The sequence below is a fragment of the Notolabrus celidotus genome, chromosome 5, assembly GCF_009762535.1.
Source record: "Notolabrus celidotus isolate fNotCel1 chromosome 5, fNotCel1.pri, whole genome shotgun sequence".
NCBI classification, from domain to species: Eukaryota; Metazoa; Chordata; class Actinopteri; order Labriformes; family Labridae; genus Notolabrus; species Notolabrus celidotus.
The window spans coordinates 15,552,583-15,576,424 of NC_048276.1; the positions used below are offsets into that span (position 1 = coordinate 15,552,583).

Genomic DNA, 23,842 nt, shown 5'->3' on the forward strand with positions numbered 1-23,842 from the left:
TTTCTAGTTTCTTTCATCTAGATTGTAACTGAAAGCAATTTTGGACAGCAACAAGTCTTTGTATGCAACATATGAAATAGGGGATAATGTGTAATGAAAAGGTGGTTATGCGGAGTCAAATCCTGACAGGGACCCAGCTACCAACTTAAGATGTAAACGAGTTGACACAAAATATTGATTTATCTTCGATTTACTTGATTTTAAAATGATTTGTTTAAACAGCTTTTTAAAAAAATAGTCCTTCCAAATTCTATAGTTTGTAACACTTCCACTGCAACGGTTATCATCAGTCTCCTTGCAGGATGAATTAAGATTACACTGAACATTTCAATTTATGGTCATGTTGAAACCTTTGTCTGCTTATTTGGTCCAATTAATTTTAAAGTGAAAATTTCCAAGGAATCAAACATTTCGGCTACAATGTCTACTAATTCAGGCTGAAACTAATGTTTTTGCCACAGTGTCAACTAGGGGTGGGAATTGATAAGATTTTATCAATGGCAATGCCATTGTCGGTTCTGCTTAACAATCTAATTCCTTATCAATTCTCGTAACAATTCCTGAGTATTTTTTTGAGGGGAAATAAAGTAGTTCTACACAGTCGTCTGCACCAAAAGGAACCATTTTCCAAAATATTTCTGCACAAGACTGAACATGAACATATTCAACTTGAACATACTAAACAATAGGTTGAACTCAATCTCGGCCGCGTGAGTCCGGACGTGGCCCCTCTAAGACTGGATGAAAAGACTTTGAATTTACGAGAGGAAAAACGCTTTTCCTCTGGGGGTCATCACGGAGGTATTTTACCCGCTCTCTGTGCCTAATTTTCAGCGGTGTGAGTCCGGACAATGATCAATTGGAACCGCTTCTAAGTTGTATCCGGTTTTCGAACCCACCCCTAGTGTCAACAAGAAGTTATGAAATGTGTCAGACTCCATTCTGCAGATTGATTTGATGTATGTGTGATCAGGTCGTCCCTGGCATCACTTTTTTTTATTGACAATTAATAACTCAGAAGTTTGACCAATCAGAATCAATTATTGGATACAGCCAGGTAATAATACATTTCAACTTGCTATAACCTTATAAGATAAAAACAATCACATAAAACAGTAACAGAAATGCAGATAGGGTAAAACATCTACAGTGTAATACACTATGATACCCCTGCAGCAAACTACCACAGTGCCAACACTGTCAGTACATTTATTATGCTGAATGTCAACGAGCATTCCTCCTTTTCCACATAGACCATATTACACCATCTCCACCCTGGTTTCTAACTTTGTGGTGTTTACAGTATTTATTACCTGTAAACATGCAGGGACACAGGCCTTGTCACGTTTCACTGGAGCTTTCTCACTCATCACTAATATGTGAAAATATGTATTCAGGTCAAAGATTTCAGGCCTTCCCTGGAGACCCTGTCAGTCCTCAGTCTTCCTCAGTGCAAACATGCAAACAAACACATGAAGTAAAAGGGCACACGATTCCTGGTAAATACTGTATACTCAGCGGAGAGCTCCGAAATACACGCACATGCTGCACATGGCACACAGGTATGGTCGTGCATTCACTCGCACACTTAGACTCTCTGTCTCTGACCGTCCATTAAAGCTTCAATGGAACACTCAGTAACCCTGCAAACAAAGGAGAGCCTTGGCAGTGCTCTTGTTATCCATCACCTCTTCAGCCTTGCATAAATAACTCTTAATAAATAGCATCATCATGTCAGAGAGCTTTCAACTGCACGGCCTCCCCTCCAGCTTCAACCTATTTTTTCTTCACTCTCTGCACTTTTATCCACACTCATTTTGCATTTTTGCCGCGCTTAGCATTATGGGATACAAAATATTTAGAATCCAGGGTTTTGGTGACTTTTCAAGGATGCAAGATGCAATTTCCTGGGATGGTTTAGGTACACTCATCCCTTTGAGGGGAACAGAGAGGGAGAGAGAATTTAAAACCATTCTGACTGACCATCTCTGCCCTGCAGCGAGGTATTACCGACCCGATTAGAGTGGTCTATTTTAGGAAGGCAACACCCTCATCTACAAGGCACAATCAATCACCGAATGGTTGGGAGGGCATGAAAACAATGTAAACCCTCTGTAATGACCATCTCTGTCCACAAGTCTGAATTCTGATGCATACTGACTGCAGACTGTAAATTAAAATACTGCTAATCTCTTAACTTGAATTACATAACTTTTACTTTTTCAGGTTAACAGTTTTTAAAAAAATGCACAAATAACAGTATAAGGATGGGTTGTGATTTTCAAGCATTCAAATAATCAATAAATTGAAGAGTTAATGCGACTATCTCATCTTAAATATACATTGTACACAATTTTTAGCAGTGCCTGGTGGTGAGACCGCTGGAGTTGGCAGGAATTTTATGGGGCTAAAAATTTAGTATTCTGTCAAGTCTGCTGGTCAATGCCAGTAAATGCAGATGATGAAGTTCTGTATATAAGAGATAAGGTACTTCTGCTTGGGTATTGAAGGAATTACTTGTTACTCTTATGTTGTGTACATAAATCAGAAGTAGGGTTAAAAGGGGTGGAAAATTTCCGGTACATTTCCGGTACATTTCCGGTACATTTCCGGAAAGTTTCCGGTAAATTTCCGGAAAGTTTCCGGTAAATTTCCATGGGAAGTTAAGCTGGGGAATTTTGAAAATATTCCAAATTGGGAGTTGAGGGTAATTTAATGGAAATACATTTGTATGAATACATTTATATGTGATATTTGTAAGTTAAACATTAGTACCATACATTAAATTTGTTAAACATATTACTCCATAACATCATCAAAACTTACTAAACTTTGTGTAGTCCACAGGCTCAAATCATAGACTGTGTAATAATGGACGTAGTATCAGTGACGTCAACCATCTCTTTCTGAAGCGCTGTATTGAGGCCAATCGTTGGCGGGAGCCATATTGCTGCTGTCAAGTTATTGTGACGCAAAGAGGCGGGCTTTGAGCCTCCTAGCCAACAGTTACAGTGTTCCCGCCTGCTAATCAAGTCAGCTGTGCCTCTCATTGGAAGACTCGTAATCTCAATATCTTTGAAATTGCTGCGTTAGAAAAACATTTGCCCCCCGTACAGTGTGTGCCGATCGAGAAATGAGCTATCCATAGCATTGATATTCAACTGTACTTGCATGAAACCTTTTTTTTTTTTGTCAGATTTATGCTAAAATATGTATTTTCCCCAACTATATTTAAGCTCCCTATTAAGACCCAACCTTCAGTTTAGTAAATTCCTGGTTTGTTCCCGGAATTCCCATAAATTCCCGTTAATTCACATGGAAAGTTTCCAACTTTGAAAATTCCTGGAATTTTGCAACCCTAATCAGGAGATCTGCTAACTCAGTCTACAGTATAACTGACTAGCATGAATGTTGTGTATGATAACTATGTTAGCATAATCCCAACACAGCTAACGGGTTACCCAACCGTTACATAAACCTGCTGACAATGACAGGCAAAATAATAGTAATCCTCAAAGCATTTCCCCCCCTGTCAGTCAGCATGATGTTTTAAATTCTTGACAGTTATTTTCCAAATTTAGCTTAATGTCAACCCCTGCTACTCATACTCCATACAACCTAATTTCAAAAAATATGTGGCTATCCCTTTTCTTCTGCTTCAGTAAATGAGGTAATTGTCAGCATTGGAGTATCAAAAGGCCTCAGGTGTTTTAGCTTATTTTGGCCTTTACTGCGTGTAACAGAGTGCAGCGCTTGGAGCAAACTGGAGGCACTACAAAAACCTCCACAGTGAAGTAATTAAGTAACAATATTTGAACACAATTGCTAATAATTTGTTCAACTGACCAGAATTATCCTCTAAAAGCGGCTACAGATGAGTGCAAAGTAGGTCAACCCTCTTCAATACCGCTTATTCTGTCCTTCCTCAATATGCACCCCCCCCCCCTCCCCCCTCCCCTTTTCTGTCTTTTTGATGATGAAACACTCACCAGGCGCTGTAACACATTTCAAATGTTATCATTGTTTTAACAAAGCTCTGGCCAGGCATTCATGTTTCCTGCTTTTTTTACGCAGTCCACCTCAAAGAGCAGTGTCATGTTTTATCTGACCATCTCACACAGAGCCTAGAGAGCCTATCTCTTTTATCTGACCACCTCTGTCTACCTCGCTTATTCTCTGTCTCTTTTTCGCGGCACAAACACACACATACATACACACACAAACCTGCCAGGAGGGGTGGGATTCTACACACACAGACAAAAAAAAAAACACAACCTAATTCCTCCCTAATAGCCAAAGGAGGGCTTGCTGTGTCTTTCAGGGGGAAATAAGGTTATTAATAAGGTTACGGTGCCCTTCTAGGAAAAGCTTGCCTTGAGATGTCATGGCAACAGCCTTCGGAGAAAAAACTAAATCAATCAGCACTTAGGGTAGATGAGATCGAATGACATCAGAAAGGGCTCTACAAAAGGGTTTAAATAATGACATGTGGCTAAAATGGTGCAGGCAACCTCAGCTTCACCTGCACAAGCACTCAGCTCCCTTCCTCCCTCCCTGCAGGCTTTCCCCCCCTTCCCTCCTCTTCCCTTATATAGAGCTATTTCTTTCACCCAGAAAGACAGCGGTTAAGCCCTCTTGACTATACCCGAGTTATTTATAGCCAGAGAGGTTCCACAACAGATAACCATTGTCCAAAGTAGGAAGAAAGATGATGATAACCAGTCATTTAAACCCAAAGTGGCAGTGCAAGTTGGACTACAACTGAACAGGCCGACCCAGCTCCTCTGCTCGGTTGTTCACAAGACGCTTTAATGTTGCAAAAGAGACAATGAGACTGTATTAAGAGCCCAACAATGGGGTTTCTAAAGCACGATGAATCCCGCAGGGTCCACTAGAGTTAGAGGCTGTTAAGGATTCTGTCCATTGGTCTGTGATGAATGATGTGCTACCGTAGCGTACTTTAGCAATGATAGCTTATAGCTCCATTAGCCTGTAAGTACAGAGAGAGGGTCAGAGAAAACGCTGAACTCCCTGGCAACATACAGAGCGAGGCTGGCTGCAGTAGCCAGAAAAGATTCATTAATCTAAGATGATGAGTCTTGGTAGGTGTAATTAGGCCTCCTGACACAGGGAGCCTCACTAGAGTTGTGTTTAAGGTCTTTATGGTTAAAAAAGAACCTTCCCTTAATGTGCTAGCAGCAGTTAGCTCGGAAACAAATAGAGCAATGAAGCGGCGGTATCATTGTTTACAAGCACGTCTCTGTATTTTCCTGAGGTGCTGCGCAGGGTCTGTGGGAGTTAATCATTCATAGGTAGCGGGTGGCTTTAAGACACAAATGCAACTCTTGCTGGCACAAGAGCTACCAGCATCACCGGCACTTTCTATATTTAACTCTTTTTCCATGGACAGGCCATTTGTGGAGCAGAGTTCACACGGACACTTGGCAGAAGAGGTTTCTACTCTGACATTGTTAGTTAGACCTCAGGAAACATCGCTGGCAATGGCCTCTTTCATTTAAATGAGAATTGAATCAACTCTTTCTCCACTACATGAGCGAGTAGACAGAACTTTTGAATGGAAGTTTAACAGCTGCTTACTATTTCACAACATCACATAGGTCCACATCCAAAAAAGAAGGGCAAAAAAGAATCTGTTGTTTTTCCTTTACATGAATTAATATTTGACCACCAGGAGGCAAAGAAGACACAAACATACTTCAATATGTACCAACACTGAAACATGAGCTGTTTCTACTCCAGCACGCTGGATGTGAGCCAGTAACTGAACAAAAAGATGGACAACATGACAGCTCCCCCAAAGTGAAGCCAAATAATTTAAAACTCACCTACTGACTGATTATATTTGTTTATAAAGCCAGCCTCCCCATGTAAACAGATGGGACATGGGTCAAACTAGAACATTTTTTAAAAAATGGCTCAAAGATACTTCACCAGAACATGATATCATTTCCTGTTTCTGTTTCACTTTGGCTTTGTTTTTTAACAATTGCAGTAGATGGAGGAACATCATCCATATTAACAATCAGTCACTGATACAAACCATAGACTGCATAAAATATGGACGTAGTATCTGTGACGTCACCCATCTGTTCCTGAGCACTGTTTTGAAGCCAATCGACAGCGGCAGCCATATTGGAAATGCAGAGCTCAACAGAGTCTGAGCCTCCTAGCCAACAGATATGTGTTCCCGTCAGGGAGTGAAGTCAGTCATGTCCTTATTTGGGTCAGAACTCACAATCTTAATATCTTCTGAACCGTCGCATTAGAAAAAAATCCACCCCCCGTACAGTGTGTGCCGATAGAGAAATTAGCTACGTAGAGCCAAGCTGTTTTTTGAACCAGGCTGTAAACATGTTTATTAATGCTGCAAAGATCGGCTTTTTTTAATTGGTGTCTATGTGGTTTCCGGTGTTTCTGCAACCAGCCTCAAGCGGATTCTCGATGAATTGCAGTTTATAACACTTCCGCATGGGCTTCATAGTTTGAGACAAGAGGTTGCTGCCTGATTCAGACTCGATGATACAAACAAGAATGAAGACTGTATAGACTAAAAGCATATGACTGTGTAGGTTGACTGTTAAACGGGTAAAATGTGTAACATTGAAACTCCCACGGCTTATTTATAGTGTTATATCCTCTAGGTCAACAATTACTAATATCAGCGATAATAGTGTACAAATAACTTGACAAAGACACAAGACTTTGACAAGCTACTTTCCCAACAGACTGATATTTGCCGCTGACACAATGTGGACTTCAAGAAAAGGCATTTAGCAGTGTCTCTACAGTGTTTAAAACTGCTTGGGTTGTAAAGCAAGACCAATTAGACTTACAACTCCTGCCTGAAAGAACAATATCAAGTAATGTTTGTATATTATGTTGAGTTTTGATTTTTATTAATGGCAAATAACTGGAACAAAAACTAATTTACTTAACAGAACACACTGACAAACACATGGGCCATTACAGCCTTGTTAAACAGTGAAAGGTTGTTGTGCATACAGAAATGAAAACCTTCTTCCTCCACCACTGAGAAGAATATTTGTTTCACTTGTTATAAAGCCACCATTTTTCATGCTGCTGTCACATGCAAAAGATTTTGATCATGTTTCCATAAAATAAAACCCATTCATCAGTTTTTTTGGGAGGCTGTGGACTGACTGATTAATCAGGATGCATCAATAAAAAGCAGAGCCGTGCTGCTGATGAGAGCCGCTCTCACACAGGCCACTTAATAAGCACTGCCAGCCATGCCCCGGGTAGCACAACAAGCCACAGCCGAGCACACCAATTGGGGACCCATTCCTTAAAGAACAATTAACAGGGCCATTTAAAAAAATCATCCAGCCCACACACTCAATTAACACAACCCACTTTTGCACTTTCCCCTCCATTGTGTCCTAGAATAGAACAGTTGAATTGGCACGGTTAAGCTGTGTTGGTGGTGGCTGCATCATGGTAGGCCTTTGTATTTCTACCCATAGCAGCCACTCTGTGTGTCTGTCTGTAGATTTAAAGGAGAGATTAACAGATGTTGTGGTCAAAATGGGGTTACATTTACATCTTTCAGGGGTCTTGGGTAATGACTGAGATTTAAATAATGTCTTTTTTTTTATGTTCCAGAAAAGGAAAGTCTAAACACGGGTGGTTCACAAAGGATTTTGAACAAGACAAAAGACTGGGAAACGAGGGAAGCACATGTGGAAAATGTATCTGAAACAGAGCAAGAAAGAAAAGTCTGCTTTTGCAGTTGCTTTGAATAGCTTGAAAGCTTTGAGTTAAAATGTACGGCCATCAAAAAAAATCATCCAAAAATCCTCTACTGACAGATAACAAGCTGGCTTTCCTCTACTGTATATTGTTAAACTCTTTGTCAGAGCTGAAATGCAATCAGGTCTGGGTACAGTGAATCTACAACAAAAAAAATGCTTCCCCCAGTTCTCTGTAAATTGCAAACACAATGTCCTAAAAATAACCCTTATCTTGCAGCAGTCATTATCATTGGGAACACTTCAGAAAACAGCAGCCCCAGTGGTGTGTAAATAAACAGAGAAAAGCGGAGGAAGAGGAAAAAGATAACATGCAGCAGGAATTCTATCAAGAGGCAGGGTGGGATGACTCATGAAAATAAGTGACTTTGAGTTTATGTGGGGAAGGACAATAAGGAGCTTTGAAGCTCTGAGATTACAGAGAGGTATAGCTGATGGAGCAAACCAGGGAGGGCCGGGTGTTACGGCAGAGGTGTAGCACAAACTGTGCACTGGCTCTGGTACTCACTCTTCTGGAAATACATGTAGGGCACGGCTTCATCAACCCCCTGGAGGGATGCAGCCATTACATTAACACAGCTCACCTAGCGGGCACAGGGACAGGCCAGTGTCTTTGTTGCAGTGCAAGTTCATCCTTGTCCCAAGCCAATACGCTCCATTTATTGGCCATTTGTCATCATGAAAGGGCTGGATGTGTTCCTCCTTGGATTATATCATCAGAAAAAAAATAAAGTAACTGCTATAGCTGTAAATTCAAAATGAACGCAGTGTAATTAAAGATACTTGAAAGCACATATATTTTAATTTTATACTGCATGTTTTAATATCACTTACATGCTCTTTTACAAGACCACTGGGAACTACTTTGATTACTGCAGATCAAATGAGGGTTTGTTAAAGATGAATTCCAGACCATCAAGCTCCCAAAAGAGCAGCAGTTAGCACACCCCTACTCATCATAGCCTTGATCAAACATGGAGATAGTCTCAGTGATGTTACCCCATTGGTTCTTAAAGAGGCGTAATGAAGCCCCAAATATGGTGGTCACCATATTGGAATTGATGGCTCCAACTAACTTCCAGCTCATCCAGCAACAGGCAAAGATCTGGAGTTGAGGCCCCTTGACACCTGGCCCTCAGTCAAATTAGATGGAGTTTCCTTGGCTTTAGGATGCATCCTCAAAATGAAAAAGTATGACAAAAATTAAATGCGGACTCACAGATTCACTGATTCATGCAATTTGGAGCTGTAGTAAAGTTCAGAAGGTTTGGCTTGAAATAGAGCATTGGTTGTCTTAAGTTTTGGGAGTGGAAATTAATTTCAATATTTATATTTGCATCTTTCGAGATGTCTCACATTTAAGAGTCAGATATCCACAAAGCTGGGTTATTATTTTTTCCTCTATTGTATTTAAGAAAGTTATTTTAAAAAACACTGGAAAGCTACATCTCCTCCCTCACTTTAACACTGGAGTAATGAACTGCAATATTATTTGAGATTGGGAAAAACCATTAGCCTTTGGAAAGGACAATATATTTCATTTTGAAAACATATGGGGTACAGTATTACACGCACTTAGTTTATACGTTTTAGTGAGAGTAGCGCAAAATTTGATTTGTGATAAAAGATTTTCTGTTATTTTGACCTATATATATATTTTTTTAACAGCTAACATTTATTTAAAGAAGAGAAATAATGAAATTAGAGGTCGAGCTTGTCGGTGTGAGGAGTGAGTTAATGTCTGTATAAGTCCTTTTTTTTTTCTCTCTGCTCTGTTTGTGGATCTTGTTTTTGTTTGTTTGTTGTTTTGTGTTACTGTTAATTTAATTGTCACCTGTGTTTTATTGTTTTATTGTTTATTTGTTTTGGTGTCATGTGTATAAGGTTAAATGTGAATAGAAAAAAATCATACAAAAATAAAGGATGCATCCTCAAGTGGACACTCGAGGAACTGCAGTTTTATGTACTTCCACATCGCTGTCATTTTCCTACACTAGAGGTTGCTGCTTGCTATGCATGAGATGATACTAGCTGCACCTCTTCTGTAATTAAAATGATTTTGATGTCTATTCTAATGAAAATAAAGTCCTGATCATCTGCATGCACAACAAAACAAAAGCTTATACCCTCAAGATCAAAACTGCTTTGATCAGTACTGATCCACCTAATCATGACATCACTCTACCATCATAAATGGTACATACAGGCTTTCTATATGCTAAGCCACTCACCTTTAAGTAGGATTCTGCAGTGTAAAATTGCATGTGCATGCTTAATCAATCAGTCCACTCATCTCTTAAGTGCTCACCCTTTTAAAAGGGGAGGCAGTGAATCCTCTCATCTATTTTTCCTTAGCGACAGTGACAGAGCACAGTCTCAGACGGTTGTCGAGAAAGTGCGCAAAAAAGGTCTGCCCTCCTTTCCCTGGTGGGTTAGCATGGTTAACCTCTTTCACATTGTTGTGTGGGCTGTTGTTATCGGGCTCTAACCCCAAATGTATGCGAAGGGCGAAGCTGGGATGCTGAATTTTTGAATATAAAATGTTTATTTTTGGTGATCAACGAGAGAAAAAATCTAAAAGTCTTATTGATATATTTGTTTACCACCACAAGTGTATTAACAGATTAATGACATTGATGGATGTTGGCGGAAAAAAATAGAACTATCATATTTAAAGTTTCATTTCAGATTAGAGGCTGGATAAAGGTTGTTAAAGGGTTGTTTGGGAGTCTGTATGTGCTCACAGAAATAGAGTTTAAAACCAATAAACCTACCATGCCTCAGGCTCTTTGGTGCTTATTATGGTACACATACAATTCTTTTTTTTTTACATGCTTATGTTTGTTTAATGTCATATTTTAAATTGGATAATTTCTGACAAAGTATGGCGTTATGGAATTAACCTGATTTTGGATCTACAATTAAATGTTGGGCATACGGGCATACGGGCATACGGGCATACGGGCATACGGGCATACGGGCATACGGGCATACGGGCATCCTGCGGGGTTATCAAGAGGTCTGAGCCAGCTTCGGGCTGCGACTCGACAGAAAAGACTCAATGTGTGAGTCTTAATCCTTGGGAAGAAGTTCTGAGATGATCGAATAATTAAAGGGTTAATTTCGGTTAAGACAGGATCAGTTGTGATTCTGTGTCCAGCGGGACAGTAAAGGCCAAATTCCAGCAGATCCGTGTCCGGTCCGTCTCTGATCCGTCACGGCACCAGATCTGATAGATTTCTATTCTAGTCAATCTGTTAACCCCCACTGGATCCGCTCCGTTGCGTTCCAGCTGTGTCTCCGATCCGGCAGGTCGGAACGCAATGGATCAGATACGCAAGACTTCTATTTTTGCCAGATGCCGGAGCACGACACATCAGTTCAGCACAGAGCAGAAGGAGCGGGACACGAAGTCAGGCACCAAAACAAAATAAAAACCTGGTTAATTTTCAGATTAAAACACTCTGTGTTATCGTAGATCATTTTTTACTTAACTATGATAAAAAAAATGTCATTTTGAGCAGAGCCAGGCCTGGAGTCAACAAGTCAGAGGTTTTCAGAGGCTAATAATGACAACATGAGGAGAGGAGGAGGAGAATCCAGCTGTACGGCGGTCCTGCTCCGTGCTGCGTTCCGAAAACGCAACCGGTGGGTGTTGACGGACGAGAGCGCACAGAGCCGGACCGCAGCGATTGGGGACGGACCGGACACGGTGCTGGTGGAAGTCCCATGTAAGACTCTGCAAGTTACATACTTTAGAGCAGTGAAGGGGGATGAATATTTGTAATAAAAAGGAAAGGTACTTTATTGATCCCCAGGGGGAAAATTCTATTTTTAATCCCTCCTAATTTAAATAAATAATAAGACCCAACACTATTTACTATGCACGTTAAGTTACATGAGTACAGAGAGAGAGAGAGAAGACCAATCATAACTGGCCGCATATTCAATTTTAATGTTTGAAGTGTTTGCTGTGTGTTTTTGTTGATTGTTACTGTTCAGGTTTTTGTTTTTAACTCTGTAAAGCACTTTGAATTGCTCTATGTATGAGTGGTGCTTTATAAATAAACTTGCCTTGCCTTGCCTTGCCTACTGCTAGAATGCAACAAGTGCTTGAATCTTCAACCTGTTTTCTACATATAAAATGCAAACCATTAAAAAAATATCCCATGTTCGGTGTAATCTGTAACACAACCTTGAAACCGCTTATTATAGCTCCTCAAGCCCTATTTTTACAACACAAAAAGGCACATTAACTTCAGTGGAGTCAAAATGATTGTGCAGACAGATTATATGTTTTTGCAGCACAAGAAGTCTGCATCATGCTTATTTATATCCCACCTGCCATCAAAGAAGAAAAGTATGTCTATACATGATTGACAATGATTGGTGGCTTTTTAAAACTCCAATCAGCTGTGATTTAAATGTTTCCATATACAGAAACCCGCACATAAGTCTCCCTTTGAGTGCGGCAAAATGCACAGGACCCTGTTCAAATTCACACACAGGTGCACACACACACACACGCACACACACGTCACATACACTCCATGAGTGTTAAATCCTAACTCCTCTGTTTACCCCACTCTGAGGACTGTACCGTACAGGGAGAGCAGCGAGTGCTCATGAGAAGGGCAGAAAGGCAACTCTAGACCGAGGGCTCAAATAACAAACTCTCACTGCAGGTGGTGTTCAGCTGCATGCACCCCGAGGCTCTCTGCAGCATGCATGAAGGCATCTGTCATGTAAATGAATCAACTAATGACATGGAAAAAGAGTGAAGAACAGAAGAGAGAAGATTTAGGTCAGGTTAGGATCTGTCGTATGAAATAAATTAGTTTTAACTTGAGACCTGGGCTGAAATATAGAAAAAAACCCGGCTCCATAAAGATGTACACTTTTCAAGTGCTGGGTCACAAAATTATTATTGCTTTGCTGATGTTGTCTGTGTCAATATAAAATGAGCCCCGAGCAGTGAAGCAAGAAAGTGAGCCATAAAGTCTGTTCTCTTTGTGGTATTACTGGCTCTCATATCATCATCTGACACCACTTGGGAACCTAGATTTTACCGCGTTCAACGAGAGAAAGGGTGAAACTTGAGAGCTCAACAAATCAAACATGAAAGAGAAAACGTGTATTAGAGAAAGTTAAGGTGCTAAAATGACTGGTTGTAACTCTGAAACTTTCAAAGTAGATTTTTAAAACAAACAAAGAACTTTTCATGAAAAGAAATAAACTATCAGAGTTATTTTATCCCTGAGGAAAAATTCTGCCTCCCTCATCGCAGATGATACAATAAAATAGCCATCTACATTCATCCTTAGTCATACTCCAATGTCAAGTGCCCTGGGCACAGATTTTGACACGCATGCTGACAGGTTTGCACTCTGGTTTTCAACACGACACATTTGAGGAAGTTTTCAAACAAGATAAATTTAACATGATCAAAAATTCTTCACACTTGTTACATAAAGATAGGTCAAATTGAGATTTAGCTATGAAGTAAAGGAAAAACAGGACAAGAGTTGAATGGTATCCTAATCACAGCCGTAACACAACTCTGTCATTGTTTCTAAAGACTACTATGGTCTGTCCATTTCACCTAACCCACGACAGAATCCTGTCTATAAGCTAAGGCAAGCTGGAGTCAATGCTGGAGAAACTCAACACCAGCACTTTTTATGTCACATTTAACTGATAGGACTCAGACTGAAAATCGTTAAAAATGGCCCTTTAAGTACTGTCCGACCATTCGTTCACTTCCTCGTTCTACTTCCAAATTAGGGCGTTAAACACTGTTAGGACAAAAAATCAATAGGGTGTTATATTACAATGTTTCCCCTTGCCTAATATTATCGATGCACTTGCACCAAGTATCAATATTTTTTATCAAACTGAGAGGGCTGTAAATGGATTTTCTCACATTGAGCCTGCTATTTTGGCTTACACCATCAGCACCTCATGACTCCTCCTGGTGGTGCTTATCAGACTGATAATGGAAGGGTGAAGGGAAGTTTGCAGCTAAGACAGAAAACAAGCAGATTAAAAATGGGAGGCGGCAACAAGAAATATGGCATTAAGGGAAAAATTTTAACTTGAAATGTAAGAGAAAACTTTAAAGAGACTTCAATTCTCACGGCCCAGAACCTGCCCCTAAGAAAAAAACTTTAAGCCAGGATTGTAGGCCCTGTTGTGCCACACTGATTAAATTCTGAGATCAGACTTAGGATTTGCTGGATCAGCAGATGTGAGGGTCAGTGCCAAAACTTGGCATTTCTTATCTTGTAAAGTTTTTTTTGTGTGTGTGCCTCACTTTAAAGTTGCAGAACAGCCAAGGCCTCCATGCCTGGAAATCAGATTTTTTGACCATTATCTAGCACTCATCTCTAGTGTGTGTGTGTGTGTGTGTGTGTGTATGATAGAGAAAAGGGAAATCTGCTAAAGTCTGCCGTATGATATGAGAGGCTTTTCATTTTCGAAGTCTATTAAATCTAATAAACCACAAAATAAATAATAAATAAATAAAACAGCAATTTCCTGGAGAAACAGCTGTGGATGTATATTAAAAGAAAAGCGATACCATCTTGACAGGCAAATTTCCTCTCTAATAAGTCAACTATATTCAAAATGAGGCGAGTCCATACACAAATAAGTTGCAAAATTATAAAGACTTTAAATCTGAAGTCAGCCGTTTCCTTTCGATCAACACATCATCTCTGTGGTGGGGTTTCTATAGTGTGAGATGAATCTTAAGGAGCTGTGAGTTTGTCTTGATGCTGTCACCAAACACATTTGGTCCCACTATATTTCACATAAGACTGTTTGGTGGGCATTACACGCTAGTATTTGTAATTAACACAGTTAAAAATGAAGCAAACATCAGCAGTGTTATCTCAGACGTCACAGATTCACTTCAGGAATCGTCTTCATTTTGCATTCAGCTTGTTTGATTGCAGTAATTAACATTTAGGGTTATGTCCCAACGATCAGATACAGTTTGCTGTATGTACTAACTATATGTATATTGTGCAAAGTGCTCTAGGTTGCCCCACACGCTCTATGCTCATGTAACTCAGCAGAAACACTCCAAGCGAGCTAATAATTTTTGCTCCTGTTTATATTCAAACAATGTGAAGAGCTGCAGCCAGACAGACCGGCTCAGTAAACACAAAGACAACAGCACATTTTCTCATTACCGGGACGCGTGAGGGAGGCCAAGGCAGAGAAATTAGCCAGCAAAACTGCAAGGAAAGCAAACCTACCAGGCAGGTCATCTGCGTTGTTTGGCACCCACTGATTTTAATTTCAATGCTGCCGCACAAACAAGCGGAGAGGAGTGGATTACACGATAAACATGCTTCATCCTCCTCACTTGCCACACGTAGCGGTGTATGTCTTGGTAACAGAGAAGTTTACCTTCCAAAGTAAGATATCACTGTTCAAATGAAGTGTAGGATTACAAATAAAGAATAGAAGAAGAAATCCGAAAACTATTGTTGTGAGCAGGGGTGTGGAAACGAATTCTGGGGGCTGTGTTCTCTATGGGCCCCCTTTCACCACCCACAGTAATTCACGCGTGTTTATTAAGATTTCAAAATATCATTTAACATAATTTTTTCCCATACGTCACTGGCCTGATTTGCACAATCTACCTGGGACTTCAGCCCGCAGTCAAAACGCAGACAACAATGGGGGCACAGGAACCTTTTAGTTCAGGGTAAAGTAGTTCTGGGGGCTAAAAGACCCCAGGACTCTTGGTCGAAATGCACCTTTAGCCTCCAATTTTTAGAGGGAAAGAATAAGGGACAAGGATACCCATGATCACATATGCTATCTTCAATCTGCCCTGGAAAACTACTCATCATTATATTCCATACCATACGATGCCCACATAACAATAATAGCAATTCTGCAATACATGCTTTAGCAAGAAAATCACACAATGTTACCAGCAACATGATAATTGTACCGCATAAGCTACGTGATACTATATTGTTATATCAATTTGTGTCCCACCCCTGATCAAAACACCATTCAAAACCCCAGTTTAACAGTTGTGAATACCCTGTATACACACAAAAATAATTCCTTCTCTCCTGCTGTCTTGCGTTAATTTTAATATAAGCAAACATCTTAACTTAAAACAGTTGAAGACCACAGGGAGGTTTGGTTTCAATGTTTAGCATGCTTCAGTAGACTAATAACACGCCGCATATCCCCTCTGATCAACCAGTCTTAGGAAACCCATCTTCCCTTTCACAGCACCACAGTCTGTTTCCACTTAATACTGTGCCTAATATCCTGCCAAGCCTCCCAGCAACATAGTGTTGTATATACAGTAAGACTATACCTGCCTGAGGTAAACTGCTGAGCACTAAACAAGGAGTTTGGGAATAATGTGCTCTCTTCTAAGATCATGCTTTGAGCAAGCAACAAGATTCCACTTTTCACCCCTCACTGTTTCAATATTGCCCCATAGATACAGAAGCAAATAAGCCTCTTTGGCTCAGCTTCCAGCACGGTGGGTAGATTTTATTTATTTCTTTAATAGCCAAACTGAGTGAGAACAGAATACCGCAGCTTTCAAGCTATAATTGCTTTAACTTTTAATACAGAGCAGCAGCATCTGGTAGCGGCGGCTTTTATTTTCAACCCATCTTATGAATATCAAAAGAATGAATATTGCTCTGAGAATCTGCTTAATATCACCACTAACTGAGCCCGAGCTGGGAGATGAGAGAAAATGTGTTGGCGAGTTAAACACAGCCAGTGATGAATCCTTGTTGTGCACTTGTTATGAACAATTGGGCGCAATTTCCCAAAATCGCACTTCCCTATTTTGCCAATGTGCCATCGTCAGTTTTTTCTTTGAACACATGTCAAAGTGTTTGAGGAGCCGGTTTAAAGTCATATCAGATCTTCTTAGATAAGCCAAGCTGACATTTATCCCCATCACACATCACACTATAAACTACAGCTGAGCAAAAGTGCGCCGTGCAGAGCGCTGTGCTATTACACCGGCAGACACCCACCGCATCATTTATCCTGCCCATAAATCAGCCCTCTGCTCTACTGCACTACCTGCTCCTCTTGTCCCAGCAGATCTCACTGACGTATCATTATATCTCATATAGCTCCACTAAAATAACCTCCACTGAGCCTGAGAGCTCAGGCTGTGTGCAGAGGAGAACGTGCACCCTCTCTCCGGCTGTCTGCTTGGATGATGCTTGGCATTAGAGCATCAATTAGGCCTGTGATGTACGCTTGTTGTTTTACTGCCTACTATTTTGTCTCGGTCTTATGCTCGGGATGAGTAATGTTTGGGGTTGTGTAACGCACCATCTCTTCATAGCCAGTCTAATCTTGTGTGTTATATATCACTGCAGGTGAGAGTGTGTACAAAATGAGGACATTCTGTAATAATGAGGATAATTAAAAGTCTGAGCCAACGCTGGGTCCTGCATCAAGCTCAAAATTAACTTTAAGATTTAACATTTTCCTGCATTTGAGTTTCAAAACATGTACAACCCACTTAAGTACCCTCTCCCTCCATATATGTTTAAAAGCTGGGCTCACTGGTCCAAAATGACAGACAGGGACCCAAATGGACTTAGATAAAAATGTTTGGACCTTACCTTTTTTCAAAACACACATTTCTTGAGCTGATTTTGTTGAAGGATTTAGAGTTACCACACCTTGTGTATGGCCAAGAGGAGAAAGGCCAAACGCAGGCTTGTAAAAATGTCATTAAAAATGCTGCTATTAATGTCACTAAAAACTTTCTCTTGTCAAATACAACATATTATCCCTACCTATTACGCTGTTAAATTATGTTCAATGTTCATCATGCTGTCTTTCTTTTATGTCCTGTGACTTATTTTGTTGCTGAAAATGTGAGAAAAAAGCCTGAGTTGTCCTCCAGTCTGTGCTGTGCTTCTGTCCACATCAGGGTGGAAAGTACCCTTCCAACCCAAAGTATACTAACTCTAAGTTAGCTTGTAATCTTATGCGATTTCATTCATTTAAAAAATACTGGAAGCTACAGTCTCTGCTCTGTGACCCAGTCACAAAACTTGCATTTGCTTTCGGTTCCCAGAGTGCGTCTGGAAATGGGTTAAAAGAGTTTTAGATATGCTGCCCCTGCAGCCTGGAACCTGCTGCAGGAGAGCCTGGGTTTGAGTGAGCTTGTCTCTTTAAATGTGTTTAAAAGCAGACTGAAGGCTCTTGAGGAAGATGCATCAGTTTGTAAATGCTTTGACTGATGACTTTTGTTTTCTGAAACCAATGATATGTTATATGTTGTAATGTTTTAGAATGATGTGTTGTTTGTCTGTAACTTTGCTGGAATGTGCTACTGCTGATCTGGCCAGGACACACTGGTAAAAGAGATATTTAATCTCAATGTGTTTTTTTCCTGGTTAAATAAATTAAATAAATAAATTAAATTAAATAATCTGATCTAAAATCAGACTGTCAGTCATGCACTTGAATCATTTGTTTTCTTTTGTTTTTCAATCAATTCCTGTTTCACTTTATGGTTCAGAGCCCATACCATTGTGATAAAATGGCTTAATTTTAATTTTTGAATTAAAGAAAACAACCAGACCAAAGATTGAATTATTATTATTTTTTGCCATACAAGTTTTTTTTTCCTTCTATCAATTACCACAATGTTTCAACAAGGTATAGTAAACCGCATTGTGTAATGCCAGACTTCCACCAGATCTGCGTTTTCAGAACAAGAAGCAGCATCGCCAGACAGCTGCAGTCACCAGATCGGGGCTTTCCCGCAGTTACTACAGCATGAGTGGTTTTTACCTCCATCTCGTCATCTATGTTGCAGTGCAACGGCCTCAGAAAACCTCTGACCTTTTGACTCCAAGCCTGGCTCTGCTTATTATAACTTTAGTTTATTCAGGCATTTTGCATCAGACATTAGAAATAGCCATATGGGAATACACAATCTATGTGCTGATGGTGTCATTTGCTTTTGAAGCTCATAAAGAGGCATCAGTGTGAATTTCATAACCTGCCAAAAGTTCCATATAGGAGCTTTAAATGCAAATCATAGCAGGCTTATGGCAACTGCAAAACAGTTGAAACTTTTTTGCAGGGTACGTTTACATTTTTTTGCATTGTGATAGAACATTTTGTGTTTGGCGTGTGAAATATAAGATTTGGAGATTTGTGACTTTCCTTTACATTCTAAAGCAAAAAGAGATAACAAGACTCACTAGATATGTGACAGCGATTAAGTCAGAGTTGAGGATGGGTCTCTATGTCCGAGGCGGGGACAGTACATCATTAAAATGGACAACTATTACAGAAAGCTTTATGTACTGAACGGAGGTGACAGTGAGGGACGGGAGCGGAAAGGGTTAACATCTGCGGGGATTAAGGATGCTGCTCATCACACGAGCAGGGGGGCTGAGTAATGCCTGGGTCCCCTGTCAGCGGGGGCTGAATCAAGACTCGCTCGAAGACGGCAGCAAAGCAGTGCAGCAGCACTCAGGCCTGTCTGGAGCAGATTTTCTGTGTACCCCTTCACTTAGCCAGCACTCAACTTCTGATTCAAGTGACAATGCAACAGAGAGAGAGAGATGAGAGAGAGATGAGAGAGATGAGAGAGGAGAGAGAGAGAGAGAGATGAGACGAGAGAGAGAGAGAGAGAGAGAGAGAGAGAGAGTGAGAAAGAGAGAGAGAGAGTGAGAAAGAGAGAGAGAGAGAGTGAGAGTGAGAGTGAGAGTGAGAGTGAGAGAGAGAGAGAGAGAGAGAGAGAGAGAGAGAGAGGTGATGAAGTAGAAAAGGTAAGAGGCTGTCACAGTGGAAAAAAGAGAGCAAACAGACATTCTTTAGTGGAGGTGAGAGAAAAAAAAACAAGGACCAGTTTATTTTCTAAACTGTGAAAGCTAAAATGAAGAAAGTACAGGCTTAACATCTAAAAATATACAGAGAGGTCTCAGAAAACTCAGAGATCCAACTTAAATTCAGCTTAAAACACAACTTTCATTCATCCTCAACTCCTGTATTCACTGTCTCCCCTTGACTGGCCATGCCTCCCCATTATTTTTCACTCTCCCTCGCTCGGTGTCTCTTCCTGTCTCCACTTTGAAGAGTGGCGCTTGTCTGTGTGTGTGTGTGTGTGTGTGTGTGTGGTGTGTGTGTGTGGTGTGTGTGTGTGTGTGTGTGTGTGTGTGTGTGTGTGTGTGTGTATGTGTTTGTTCGAGAGCCTCTTGCATCACACCTGTTTGTTTAAGCTGCAAATGACGCTGGAGGACAAAGCGTGCCTGTCTCTGTAGACTGCCCAGATATAGCCTGTGGTTGCCAACAACACAGGACTCCCTCTGCCTCTCGGCCTCGTCTTCATTCTCACTCAGCCCCTCTCTCTGTCGTTGTCTCTCTCTCGCCTGCTAACAGGGGAAATACACAACACTGAGCCTCAGTAATAATTCCTACAAGCACAGCAGAGCACTAAATACTCCCAGAGCACCTTGGCTAAGTCCCTTGGATGATACAAGGTAAAAACACTGAGAGCAAGATGCACTTTGGCTTCTTAACTTTAGACCTACCCTTAATAATAAAAGACCCATAAAAAAATCACTTATAGGGAGAGTATTATCATCTATAAATAAAGTATAGGCTAAAAGCTAACAAAAGCTGGATTACAGCGTATAGGAATAATCCACAGTGAAAAATATTTACCTAAAGCTATCTAAAAACACCTGCACTCTGGTCTTAGGCAGCACCTTTTTAGATCCATACGTACAATATGATAAACACCTGAGACGAGGAGTTTATTCACCGCAGCATTATCAAAGCAAACGCCTCGCCCTTCTGATTTTACACTCACAATAGGTTACGGATCAAAGCCCCGCTATCAGCAGTCAACGTTATTCTCTCCAATAGACCTGAGAGGAATTGCTGCGTGACCTCTGCTGTGTGTGTAATTTTTTTTCTTCTTCTTTATTTATTTATTTTTTTACCAGATGCATCATACATAAGCAAAATTCAGACACACTCGATCAAGCACACACACCTCATTAAAGCAAGTAGTGTTTTGGAAGGGGTTGCTTTGCCGTAGTGGAACATTTATGTGGGTGAAAGGTAAGGTCAAAGGTTGAGGACATAAATGCACTGTTAAGGTTAATTTCCCTGCTTGTTTTGGCAGCTACAGTAGACTGAACAGGACTTCTCTCTATTGACAGACCTTAAAGCTAAAGGAGCGGGCCGCTGTTACCTTAAACAGAGGTATCTGAAATATTAACAGTGAGCTCTAAATAAATCTGTAAAGAATGGAGAAGACTTGACACTTATTCTTTAATTTTATTGCAACTTATCTCTTTCCAATTATGTCTTTTGTTGCTTCTTCCTCTCTTTTCTTCTTTCTTCCTTTTTTCTTTTCCTGTCTGTTCTCTGTCTCTGTCTCTGTCTCTCTCTCTCTGTCTCTCTCTCTCTCTCTCTCTCTCTCTCTCTCTCTCTCTCTCTCTCTCTCTCTCTCTCTCTCTCTCTCTCTCTCTCTCTCTCTGTGTTGCTGCGTTGTGCCCCTCAGCTTTGTGTCTACCTGACAGAGTGGAATTGAAGTCAGATGTGTACCCCGGGGGGGGGGGCCTCTCTTTCCTCATAGCTCCGGTAAATGTTTCAACTATTTTGTCATCTGCCTCCTCTGGACAGACAAATTCTGAGTGAAAACCACAAGGGGGTATCTTGCCCTGATTTAGCGGAAAGGTGACCACGAGTCTTCACTTCACAACTTAAAAACCAAAATCTTGGATTGTTATCTGTTTTAAGGAGCAGGTCGCTGATGGCAAATAACTTATTTGATCTGTTCTCATGAAATTCATCTCTAATATTTGCTCTTGTATCAGCAGCAGACGCAGGTGTAAATGAAGCATTTAAACATTTTTAACATTCAAGTGTTCCCATGCTGCCTGACATTTTAGTAACTAGGCAGGTCGATACACAAAAAGGGCTATTTAAGAGTCTGTCTTAGTGCAGGAAGCTGCTGGAGTGACTAAAGTTTAACACACATATATGGTGGAGCTCTGTTTCTGTTGAACCGAGTAGAGAATATAGGTTTTGGTCCTGCAATCGTGTTGCTGGCACCAATTAAAAAAATGAATACGGCCGCAGATTAAGCGTAATGGTTAAGTTGTGTGCCAATATAGCAGGTGGCCCCTTCCCACATATCATCCTGCTCTCTCTATCTTGGTTTCCTGCTCTAAGCAGTCCCTCCAGGAAGTTGCGATATTGTGATCGCAACTATCAACGCAAATTCAACCAATCAGCGCGATTTCTGTGCAGCCTTGCAATTTTTTTTACAATCACCGCAACTTTCCCGCAAATTTGACCAATTCCCGGCTTAACCCCAGCCCCTGTACGTCATCTGGTTCGTCATCAATATCACTTCCTTGTTAGCGGTTGACAAGATGAAGACATGTCCGACGCGAAAAAAGCACATTTACCAACTGATATTTCCACCAAAGTTTGTGCACGTCAGTTCCGGATGTTTTACATGAAAGCGAGGGGTAAACTATTTTGCACGGCATGCAATATCGTGGTGGAACATAAATGTAAGTCCTGACTTGATAGGCACTTTTCAACAGCAAAACATGCACGGAGAACGGGTGAAAAGCAAGCGGCAACCTCCAGTCCAAGTACCGGAAACCACATTACACTTGAATGGGAAAATTGGATTTTTTTTCTGACACAGCAATTTTGAAGATATTGAGGATTAAGAGTCTTCCAATGAGAGGCACAGCTGACTTGATTGACAGGCGGGAACACTGTAGCTGTTAGCTAGGAGGCTCAAACTCTGCCTCTTTACGTCACACTCGCTTGACAGCAGCAATACGGCTGCTGTCGACGATTGGCCTCAAAACAGCGCTTCAGAAACAGATGGGTGACATCACAGCTACGTCCATATCTTATACTGCCTATGGTGAAAAGCAGGGACAGCAAGGACGATGACAACGTTGTTGTTTACTATCAGTATTAAGTTAAATAATATTTGTTTTTTAATTGTTTAACTATATGCCACTGTCAGTATTTCACAAAGTCTGGAAGATTAAGATGGAGACTCTCTGGTGATGTTACCTAGTGCGCAAATAATTGTTAAAATAGTTAAACTTTCAAGCATTTTTAGTAAGGCTACCAACAACACTAAAACAACTGCCAAATAGTTTAGCAATTTACTTGCCCCAGAGATGTTTTTGGGGAAAAAAGCTTTTTAAAAAATGCAAATTCACTGCAATTTTTCCAAAAAGCTGTTGCAAAATCAGGCTTTTTGGGACACAACAATCACACACAAAAAACACTAATACTGGAGGGACTGTCTAAGCACTTTCCTCTCATCTCTAAAAAATAAAGGTGAGGAAAGTGAGAAAATAATAACTTAAAAAAAATTACAATCTAGTAATGAAGTGAAAAGTTAATTGATATTAAACGCTGTGTTACAACTTCAAGACATTCTCATGTCATCACGACTAACAAATATATCATGTTAAAATAGAAAATATGCGGTACCATTTGTCTAGTGGTCTAAGCGCATGCCTCATGTACAGAGGGCAATAGCCTAGTCGTAGAGGTTGCAGGTTTGATTCCCGCCTTGATGATTTACTGCATGTCCTCCCGCCACACTATGCCTTACACAAACTCATATCATTACAATATAAAGCATATTCTGTGACATTAATATGAGATTTGGCCGTTCTAAATGAAGTGATTTTTTTTTTTATACATTAAGCTGTTAGCACCTGCTTGCCGTATGTATTAGCTCTCTCCAGTAAAAGAAACTCTTTGAATTCTGGCAAAACACTCCCAGATACCTGCTGTTACTATCCTTGTCAGCATTTTCCACACTGCTCTTCTGTAAATCAGTCAAAACGTCTCCCAGGTGCCTTCCACTGTCCACCCCTCTCTCCTTCCCATGCTGCTCGTCATCGCCTGCTCTCCTACAACCTCCAGATGCGAGTCGTTCTTTCACACCATCAGACTATGTACTAAAGTTAAAAGTAAGTTATTACAATGAAGAAACAATGTATTTTTTTTATCTT

At 40.5% G+C, this 23,842-nt stretch overlaps 1 protein-coding gene across 10 annotated transcripts in view; it reads right to left on the reverse strand.

The window, feature by feature from the left end:
• msi2b (musashi RNA-binding protein 2b) overlaps positions 1-23,842 on the reverse strand; it is a 345,174-nt gene that overhangs the window by 266,767 nt on the left and 54,565 nt on the right. The gene's annotated exons all lie outside the window — the stretch shown is intronic.